Genomic DNA, 11,751 nt, shown 5'->3' with positions numbered 1-11,751 from the left:
GACTAAAAAAAGGAGAACATTTTACTTAGCCAAATCTGAAAATTTTCTAAGTGTTTCAGCTTTGACCATGAATTTACGTTAATTAATTAAGTTGCTAATTTAATTAATTAAGTGACCTAGGGTGATTACTAAATAACCTCTAAGTCATTATGACCATAACTAACCCCTTTGGACCATCCTAGGTTAGGTACTAGGATGTTTCTTGAGTTAGTCAGTCGGCTAGTGTCACCCGGTTAGGTCTGAGGATTTCGGGTACACTAGTTAGTTTATTTCAGTTAGTCCTATGTTAGTTAGCTAGTTAGGTAAGTTAGTTATATCCTAGAGTTGGTTAGGAAGTTACTCCCTAGGTGGCTTTATTCGTTCACGCGCCTGACTCCTTACCGCCCTAACCGAATTTTGTTAGGCTTTGTTGCTCTTCTCTTGGCCGGTTAGCACATGTGCACATGTGTTGCTGCACACTTCTTTTCTTCTTCTCCCAAGGATCCTCACTATGTCCTTGGGAAATGCTTAAGCCACATGATCATTTAAAATAATCACGTGCTATGGTACCTAGGCTTGACACTTGGATGTCCCGTACCTAATGTGTGTAAGCTATGGAATAAATTTTTGTAGCTTAGGGTCTTCATTGCAGGTACATTTCCTATGTTAATTTACTTTCTAATACATAGAATTGGCTAAAACCTTAAGCCAATATTCCCTAACATGCCCAATATAACTCAATATTGAGCATTGGGATGCCTATGTACCCCAATACATATTCTTAAAACCTAATAGACTTTTCACTAGACAGGTACATTTTCTGGAATGTTACAGAATAAGTATCATATTCCATGTATTGATGAATTTTATGATCAACTCTAAGGTGAGAGTAACTTTTCTAAGATTAACCTTCGATCGGGTTATCATTAATTGAGGGTGAAGGGAAAATTACATTACGAACACCAATTTTTGAACTCCATGTGGTTATTATGACTTCTTGGTGATTATTTTTGGTTTTTTAATACCCTAGTGGATTTTATGGATTTGATGAATAGGGTATTGAAGCAATATCTTGAAAATTTGTTATTATGCTTATCGATTATATCTTTATCTACTCACAAGAGCATTTGAGTATTATGTTGCAAATACTCAAGGATAAGGAATTGTACACTAAGTATTGCAAGTGTAAATTTTGTTGAGGTCCCTTGCTTTCCTTGGTCACATTATATTTGTAAATGGTATTCAAGATGATCCTAAAGAAACCAAGCTAGTTTTGAATTGTGCTTGACCTTTGTCCGCTTCGGATACACCGAGTTTTTTTTTTTGTGTTTTTCATATTATTATAGAAGTTTTTTGAGGGACTTTGTCGCCTTTGATGAGATTGACTCAAAAGAAAGTGAAATTATTATTGGTCGAAGCTTCTTAAAAGAGTTTCCAATAGTTAACACATAGACTCATTTCAGACCCTATTTTACATTATCGGAAGGATTGAATGGTGTTATGTATTAATGTGATGCTTCTATAATTGGTCTTGATATTGCTTTTAAACAACATGACAAATTATTGCCTATTTACAATGTAGTTTGTTCTACGGTTGACCAGTACAAATTGTAGGTCATATTGTATATGTTATCCTAGAATTATTTATTCAGGGTATTTGGGTATTTCACTATGAATTACATGCCAATACTATGTCATTTTTTCCTTATTTCTATGTCCTATAACTAGCCTTCTATGCCTAAAACTAATCCAACTCTCTCGTTCTCCCAAATTCCCAAATCTCATAAAAATTCATCCCCTTCAAATTCTCTTAGATCTCAGGGAGATGAAGGTAAGGATTCTGAATCAACTCTCTTTTTCATCACTGGTTTTGCGATTTGAATAAAAATGTATTTTACATTCACCCAATGAACCCCAAAGATTTTTTAATTCTCCAAGTTAAATTTGATTACATTTTAATTCAATTCTTCACGTGTTCTAATTTTGTTTATTTTGATCTTATCATGACCGTTTCTACTCAATTTAATAGTTTTCCATTGATTTCACTTGAACCCATGCAACTTTAATGATTTTGATCATGAAATCTTAAAGGCATGAATTCATGAACAAATTTTTAATCTATGAATGATATTTTTATGAAAGTTTATGCATCAGTCTTGAAAATTAATGTTTTATGATCCATGTCGTTTTAAGATAAACATCAATGAAATTCTGAAAGGATTTTCTCACATATTAAGGAATTAAGATTGGTGAAATCATTTCCCACCCTTGCATGATTCTAGATTTAAAGAAATACTCTATGATGATTTAAGATTTGACTTGTGTCTTAATTGTACTTTTCCATGTATTATATTATGAAAAAAATTACTATTCCATTGGAATTTAACTTAGCACCAAAAGAACTTGTAGGTGGAAGCTTAAATAGGGTAGTAGCAACCTCTAGTTCCAAAGTATGTACGCCAGATAAGATTGGCTTATATGTCCTAGCTAGTACATTCAAATATGTCATATGAATCATAATACATATTTCTACCTTTAAAAAATAACTCTCTTGTCAATGTGGGAGTTACATCGGTTTTGATGTTATGCCTCGCATGGTCTATTCGTCAGTTAAAAATAATATCCATCAAAATGAACTTAGTTTATTTCAAATGTTTCAATGAAGCTTTCCGTATGTTTTTATGATTTATATAAAATGTTCACCACTTATGATTTTTCATCAAAACTTTTACCATGTTTTAGATGGTCATGCATATCATGTTTTACCTTCTGTCCTTTTCTAATCATGTTTCATGTTTTTAGACATATCTCTCATACTTGGTATATCGAGTACTCTCACGATGTAGAGGTATCCTGTAGATGTAACTTGGGCTATAGAAACCCGAAGGACTACATACATGTCACTTAGATATCATAATTTAAGTAATAGAATAAAAGAGATAAGCAATAGTCCAAGAACATAAAGTTATATAAACGAAAAATGGAAGTCTAACATTGTGTCTTATCATAACAATCTAATACAATAGAATGATATTGTGTCTAACATCATGTCCAAAAGAAAAAATATATGGAAGAAACTTAAAATAATAAATCCCTCCTTGAAGCATGAGGACTTACCATACCTCGGGAAAATCACAAAGTCAACTACTAGCCACCACACTCAAAAACCTATCTACCAGACCCTAAATTTGGGAAAATATAAGAAAGAGTATGAGTTAGTCTAAAAATGTACTGAGTATGATATGCATGCATAAAACATTTTAAATCATGCTAAAAAGGACATTTTATTTCATGACATGCAATTGACCAAGCTAAACATAATATAAAAGAGTAATATAACACAAGTTATAAATCATGATCAATGTTAACTAACTTCATATTTAAAAACCTTTGAACTCATGTGTAATACTTCTTGAAGTAACCTTAGTTTATTATTATTTGTGGGGAAATTAGACTTAACTGATATTGAGATCATCTGAGCTATAACATGGAATCTGGTATCTACCTTACACTAAAATAATATTTTCTAGTTGTCCAATGTATAATGTTGAACTTCTAGCTTAAGTGGATCAACTAGCTTATAAAATTGTTGGTGAACATAGTTAGGATAAGGAGAGTGATACTATGTCACGACCCAGGGGTACCAATTAAGATGTAACACGACACATGAAACCATGAAAGTCTCCACGTAAGCCACTTATAATAATGTTACATAAAGTTCAAGTCTTAAAAGTTATTCATAAAAGAAAGCGGAAGTCTAGACTTGTCTCAATTTAGCCATCTTTTACAATATTTAATAGGTTAGGGCCCAACCTATTCCAAAAAGGAAATACAATAAGGAAATTGTTTTATGAGAAAAAGCCATCCTCGAACCATGAGTACTCACCAACTAGCCACTAGAATGATCACCTCGAGAACCGGACCCTACACTTGGGTAAAATGTGGAAAAAGTAGGCGTTAGTCCAAAAATTCACCAAGTATGGTAGCTATGCATAAAAACATTCAAAACATATCAAAGGTGATATTTCAATATAATAATTCTATATGCCATGTTTCAACATCCTATTAGATAGTAGAAGTCATAATTTATAGACACAATCAGTATATAGATCATCATAACATAAGTGAAACACTTCATCATTACACTCAAGGTATATTATGCAACGCATGAATAAGACCCCACAAATCTCACCCATGCTATGTAATCCTCCTTAGGTCATCATTCATATTCGTCACGTTTTGAAATTCTTATATACTAGGAGGTACTTCTCAAGCACATCTAGTTTTTCATTTCATCGAACACTTCGTAGTAATTGTTTAAGAACATCTTAGTGCATTATTATCTTGAAAACTATGAAATGTTTCATCCATCATGTCTTAGTTAATTGTAATTTAACACAATTATATACCCCTTCAAGCATGTCTTAGTTCATTATTGATCATGTTATTGTTCTGATATAGCCTTAACCAACATGAGCCCATGTGAGCTATCACATGACCCCTCCTGGTGTTACCCACACAGACAAGAGTTTGTATACTTACCGTAGGTAGAAACGATTTTTTAGCTTAGTTTGATCCGTTAGCTAAACATCCTACAAGGCACATAGTTATGGGACACGAAGGTTGCTAATAGAAACTCGAACACCACTAGATGAAGTATTCAATCTCATGAGACCTGCTATGGGAAACCCGAACTCTACTAGTTGAGAGCTCCCATTTTGGAAGCCTAGACTCAACTATGTGTGAGTCTCTATATCATTTCAATATTCACTCAATGCTAGCATAAAATCCCACATAATATATCCATGTCATGGAAGAGCATTTTCGTACGACTCTCTTTTTCGAGGAAGTTAGACACACCTGACATAAACCTAGTAATCTTAGCCCTTATGTTTGCAAACATAGTTGGAGCATATTTGGGGAGTTTGGTTAAATTTAAATAACACTCCTTAACACTCATACTTCCTTAATAAAGGTTGATGAACTTTTGCACATTTTCCTCCCCAAGTCTAGAGGGAAAAACCTATGAAGAAATGTTTTTTTGAAAATTCCCATTCAACCAGTCCCCCTACTACAGGTCTTTCACCCTTCATTTAATCATAACACACTTCAGCCACATCTTTTAGTTAGTAGGTGGCTAGATTTTGCTTCTCTTGATGACACCACCATAATAGAAAGTACGTTACAAACCTCTTCAATAAACCTTTAAGGGTCATCTTCAACTTTGGAACCATGAAATTACGGGGGAGTCATTTTCTCAAAATATCTTACTTTTGAAGAGGACAAATTCCAATTAGGATTCACTAGAGCTACCACCTCTTTATTGGCTTGAGTCGTCCGTGCTTGAGACAAAATTTTTATAGTCGACCTACACAATGCATGGGTCACATTTTCAACTATAGGGTGAACCGGAGCTTGATAAGGATGAGGATGAACCATTTGATTCACATTGTCATCCTGCATCTTTCTAGCATTAGCCTTTCGTGCAGTAATATCCTGAGGGCATAAGGGAAGGATTATGAGAGATCTTATAGAGTAAAACTCTATGGCACGACTTAGAGTAATGAAGAAGTGATGTTTCCTAATCCTCTTATAGCCTCTCATTCATAAATGTGGAGCGGTTCAACTTACGAACAAGACTCTACTAGACGTGACTTGTGACACATTATCCTAGAATTATTCAAAACCTCATGCTCTGATACTAAGTTTTTAACAACCTATTTACCCCCTCAATGTAAAAAGGCACATAGAACCCTGAAAGGCTTCATGTAAGCCCCTTATCACATCATTACATAAAGTGCTAGAATAATAAAGAGTAAAACACATTTGAAGTCTTATTACTTTAACATAAGAGATAGCGGAGTTATAGATTTGTATCAATATAGCAATCTATTACAATCTTGAAAGGAATAGGGCCTATACCATAACTCATGTCCAAAAGGGGAAATAAATTAAAAGGAAACTACATCATAAAAAAATGTTATCGTCAAACAATGAAGACTTACCAACAAGGTCGGCGGATAGAAAAGTCCAAGCACTCTCCACTTTAATGATCACCTCAAGAACTAGACCCTGAACTTAAGAAAAATGTAGGAGATGTAGTCGTTAATACAAAAATTCACTAGGTATGATTGCCATCGATTAAAACATCTAAAATATGCTTAAAGGGACATTTCACTATAAATAATCCTACATACAAAGTCTTAACATCATATAACATAGTAGAAGTCATAAGTCATAGATATAGGCATACTTGTGCAATGAATGAATAAGAATCCATAAATCTCAGCCATGCTAAGTAAATCTCTCTAGGCTATCATTCATATTCATCACCTTTTGAAACTCTTGAGCAATATGAGGTACTTCTCAAGTACATCTTTGTTCCACATTTAATCGAACACTTTGAGATACTTCTTTAAACACATCTTTGTTCATTATTTTATTGAACACTATGGGATGCTTCATCAAGCGTATTTTATTTCATTGTACTTGAACACTACGAGATGTTCCTTCAAGAATGTCTTAGTTCATTATTAATATTGTAATAGTTGGGATATTGCCTTAAAAAATATGAGACTATGTGAGCTATCACGTGATCCCTCCCAGTGTTACCCACACTGACAAGGGTTGGTCTACTTGCATAAGGTAGAACAGTTTTGTTAATTTAGTTGGATCAACAGGCTAAACATCGTATGGGACATGTATTTATAAGATACAGAGATTGCTACTAGAAGCCTAGAGTCAACTAGGTGAAGGATTCTATCTCATGAGACATGCTTTGGGAGACCGGACTCTACTAGACAAGAGTTCCTAATTCGGAAACTCAGACTCAACTATGTGTGATCCTTTATTTCATTTCAAAATCAACTTGGTGAAAGGCATAAAATCCACAAAATAGTCGTTAATTCATTACTCAACTCAACTCTCATAGAAAGATGTCCTTGACAATCAATCAAAGTTAATTCATTAGAATAGCTTTTTAGACCGTGCGTGAGCAACTATTACAATCCATGATCACTTTCTCTTAGATTCAATTCGGTGAGAAAAGCTTTTTTAAACATAGAATCTTCCTCATTTGAGAAAACTTTTCAGATTAAGTTCATTGTAAGTTCATACGAATAACCTTTCGATCACCCTACAACAACAACCTAATCATAATGAATAATACTTCATTCTACAAGCATCATTAAAGCATGTACAAAGACTTTATAAGCATGCATTACATCATAATTTTCCCTTACAAGGATCATATTTCATATAAAATCAACACATCTATTATTTTCTACATTGGACATTGATATTAACATAATTTAAGTAACCCATTAACTACAAACGTAATTTAATAATATCATTCTTTCATCAACACACCCACATTTGCATATCATAATTTGTAAAATGGGGTTTACATGAATTCTTTGGGGTTTAAACTCAAAAACCATATTAATTCATTCATTTAATCATAATATAAAGTAATTCAAACATTAGAATCATTTTTGAAAGAAACTTGTGGATTTGAAATCAAACCCTAGCTTTTGGGGGATTTTTATTTTTGATATTGGGGGTTTGAAGGGACTCCATAGATTAAGAGATGCCATACCATAGAAATGAAATTCAATGAATTTAATTAGAAAACCTTGCAACTTGAACCCTAGCTCAAACTACTTCTTCTTCCTTGAACTTTTTGAGAGAGAACATTTGAAAGGGATTTGGGTTCTTTTTGCTGATTTCGAAATAATGACTTGGATGAATTATTTAGGGGTATTAAATCAATGTATATGTTCTCTATATTAGGTTAAAACGACATCACTTAATATTAAATAAAATAGGAAAACCCCAAAGTGCCACAAAACTAAACCATTAAAAAATGTTCCATGGCCTGAACCACAAATCCATGACCTACGGACTATGTTTGGAGCAACAGCCCTTCCTGGTTGGGCGTAGTTCATGGTAATAGAGTTTATCCCCATCCATGATACCTCCACCCATTAGGCATGGACCCACCCACGGGGCGTGAATCCTTCCGTGGCTATTGTTTTCTGGCAGTTTTCTTAGGGGCCTCCTTAAGGGTCTATGGTTGGTCCTTGAGGGTGATACCTTGAGGTTCTAACGCGACAACCTCTATTTTAACTATTAGGAGTTATATTCATGACTCTAACCCTCATGCAAATCTCTAGTTCTCCCTATTATTTTCTAGACTTTTACATACTAGAAACTCAAACTCTTCTGCAGGGGAGGTTCTATCTCAGGATATTTATTTGGTTACCCCACCTCTACTACGGGATAATTTCAATCTCACTATAAATATCAACTCTATTCTAAGAATGAAATCCCATGGAATAGTAATTTCTTACTTGACTTCATTAATCATGGAAAGGTGACCTTGGACAACCAATAAAAGCTAGTTCATTAAGATAGATCTTACTTTTTGATACAATAAGGTGAGAAAGACTTGCAGTCTAAGAATTATTTTTATGTGCGAAAACCTTTCACCTCATGTTATATGTGTTTATGAGAATTTCCATTCAACAACACAACAACACATCGTCATTGGTACTTTACTCTCAAAGCACCTTCAAAAAATATGCATATATTACATAAAATAAAGCATAAGTCCATAATTTACCTTTTCATGTCAAAACCCACTTGATATCATAAACTTTTAGAAAATACGAGTTAAATATGGATTTAATCATAAAATTCATGGAAAACTTACAATACATGCTTATATTTATGTAACTCTTTCTTGAAGATCAAAATCCACTTCATATGATGCATAACCTTGAAAACATGGGGTTTTACATGGGTTCATGGGGAAATCATCATAAAATCATCATGTATCATCACTTCATGCATAAGAGAACATCATTCAATATTAAATCAATAGTAAATAGAACTCATGATAATTCATGAAAACTCTAACTCAATTGGGGAATTCTACAATTTGAAAAAAGAGAGGTTCATCAAATCCATGAACAGAATGAATCTATGGATGACAAATATTATACCTTTACTCCAATTGCTAGCCTTTAATGAAATAATTTGAATCTTATGTTAAAATCATAGATGAATCCTTCTTCACCATCTTCAACTTCTAGAGATTGAATATTTAGAGAGAAATTTCGTGCCTTTTGGTAAATTTGGAATAATCAAGTAAATGGGTTATTTTGGGTTTGAAAAAAACTTGTATACGGATCTTAGTGAAGGGTAAATGACATATCATATAAACTAATTATTTAGTAAAATACCCTACAAACCCTAAACTAAATGTAAGTTGTTCACCAACTTACAAACCACAGATTCCATTCGACGGACTGTAGTCTGACCTACAGTCTGTCTTGGTTGACCTTCGGTGGTGTTCGAAGATTTTTGTCCAATCCATGGACCCGTTGGACACAAGGTGTGTTCTCACCTACAGTGCCACAGTGATCCATGGCCTGGACACTTTTGGGTTTCCCCCTACACAAAACTATATACGACTCGTGGCTCGCCTTACGGTTTGTGGTTGGGTCCTCATTGGTGGAACTTGTAGATCCTAAAATTTGGTAAGTTTCCCTCTTTTGAATCAAGGGTGGTACACATATTAAAACACAACATATTGGGGTAGCAACACTTGGAAAATTCTAAAATACTACAGATCTATTGTAACACTTTTGATCATTTAAGTTGAAGTACCTCTTCTTGCCCAAGAGGATGCCACATATACATGTATTAAAACCATATAAATGCATACTTGTGCCTACATTGTTTAAATAATGTAAGATCTGACGATCTTCCTCCTCCTACTCATGGCTAGTGATTGATCCCCTAAGGTAGAGGATTTGACGAGTCTTCATGTTTTGATGACTATTCATATTTGCTTACTTTCTTATGTTTGGAGTTTTTAGATATTGTACGTAGTGTACAGTTTATGTCCTGAAAACTTAATGATGTTTAGATTGGCTTGTCAAGACTATGTTAGACTTCCACTTTTATATCAAACTCTTTTATCATATGAGACTTACTTCTTAATTCTTGTACTTTCTATTATATTGTGTATATACATGTCAAGTAGTTTGTGTATGGCCTCTTTGGGTCTTATGCATCATGTCACTTCTAGGGTGTACTTTGGGTCATGACACACCTCCTCTCTCTTCCATTTATTTCTTCTAAGATCTTGTCCACTATTTTAAATTTGATTTTTTTCAGATAATGACAAATTAAATAGGGATAACAAGGGATAAAAAGGAGAATCATAACTATTACATTCATTTATTAACAATTAGTTCAAAATAAGATGATTTAACTAAGTAACTATGTATGTATACTACAAATTTTCTTTTATATGTATCCTCAATTCAAAATATAAGAATGAAATTAGTCATTTCTTTTTCTACCCTAACTCACCATGAAAATAATACAAATTAAAAGAATATGAAAATATAAGTATATATATTCAAACGGATTGAGTACAAATATTAGTTAGATCCCCAATTGTAAATTGGATTATAGTAAATTGGGGATTGATCTAAATTAGGCAATAGGAACATATCAGGAAATAATTATTTTGTAAAACATTATTATCTAGCATAACGGGTATAATATGAATCATATGTACTTTTTATTATTTATTTATTTATTTCAGAGGGGGTTTAAATTTGGATAAATTATATGTGGAAACATAATAAATAAATATTTAATAGTTTCTCCAGCGGTGCTCCTAAAAATAAATAAGGGCAAATTCAAATATTTAGAGAGATTTTAGGCCCTTCTCTGCTTTTCAGGAGAAAAAATTGAAATTCGTAATACATTAAAGGACAAGTACAATATTTCAACATGAATTCATATGATACTTTCGGTAAGTAATATTCTTTTTCTGTAATAAATTATTCACCAAAACTTATTTTTTTAAGGGAAAGGAGTAAAAAGTACCTCTAACCTTTGATTTATTAGTTGACTATGTCCTTATCATTAAAATGACGTTATTCATACCCCTATTTTTACTAATTTAATTATTTGTGCCCCAATATTGATAAAAATCCCTAAATCGACACCAATTAATTGGAATCTTAAAAAGCAGCTCCTTCACCATCTTAAACCCAATGCCCCGACCCCACTAACATATACGTCATTCCTCTTTTACCCATTTCTCAAATTTTCAATATAAGTCATTCCCCTTTACCCATTAACTTCTCTTTTCCTTGATCTTTATTTCTTACTCACTTCCCTTACCTCTGATTGTTCTAGATTCCCATCTCATTCCTTAATCTCAAATTGTTCTTCTAAAATCACAAAATAGTTATTCATTTCAATGAAATTATTCTTGTGATTTAATGGTCAAAACACAAAGTACTACATCTAATGCGGGAAGATAACTTTTCAGATGTCCTCATTCATTTTGAAGTATATGAACTGCTTTCTTCCAATTATTCAACATATTTTGTTCTTAATCTTTGTTATTATCATAATTTTTACTGCTATGGCAGTTTTCATCATGTGGACAATGGAAATGGTAAGACCAAACTTTTCCTGAAGTAGCTTACCAAATTAACTCGGAGTTGCTGTTGAAAGATGACAATATTGTAATGGATAATTTGAAAACTCAAATGGAGAATTTGAAGATTGAAATGACGAACTAGAAGATTGCTATGGAAAATTTTAGTATTTAAAGAGGTAATTTGTCGGAAAAATTACTACATTGGAGGTAACAAATCAATTCTCGGGAGAAGAATTGACAATGAGGAATGTATGAGTTCACTGGGGGAGAAGATATGTTTTTTTTCGGGGGGGGGGGGG

General features: G+C 33.2%; 1 long non-coding RNA gene across 1 annotated transcript in view; it reads left to right on the top strand.

Annotated features, from left to right (window-relative positions):
- The first annotated feature begins 1,720 nt into the window (after positions 1-1,720).
- The window catches only part of LOC114074417, a 13,460-nt gene continuing 3,429 nt past the window's right edge, over positions 1,721-11,751 (top strand). The window contains exon 1 of the long non-coding RNA XR_003574815.1: positions 1,721-1,810. This is a non-coding gene — a long non-coding RNA (uncharacterized LOC114074417). The remainder of the gene's footprint in view (positions 1,811-11,751) is intronic.

This window comes from Solanum pennellii, chromosome 10, assembly GCF_001406875.1.
Source record: "Solanum pennellii chromosome 10, SPENNV200".
Classification (NCBI taxonomy): Eukaryota; Viridiplantae; Streptophyta; class Magnoliopsida; order Solanales; family Solanaceae; genus Solanum; species Solanum pennellii.
The sequence above is the reverse complement of the archived record's forward strand: the minus strand, read 5'-3'. Positions and strand labels throughout refer to the sequence as shown.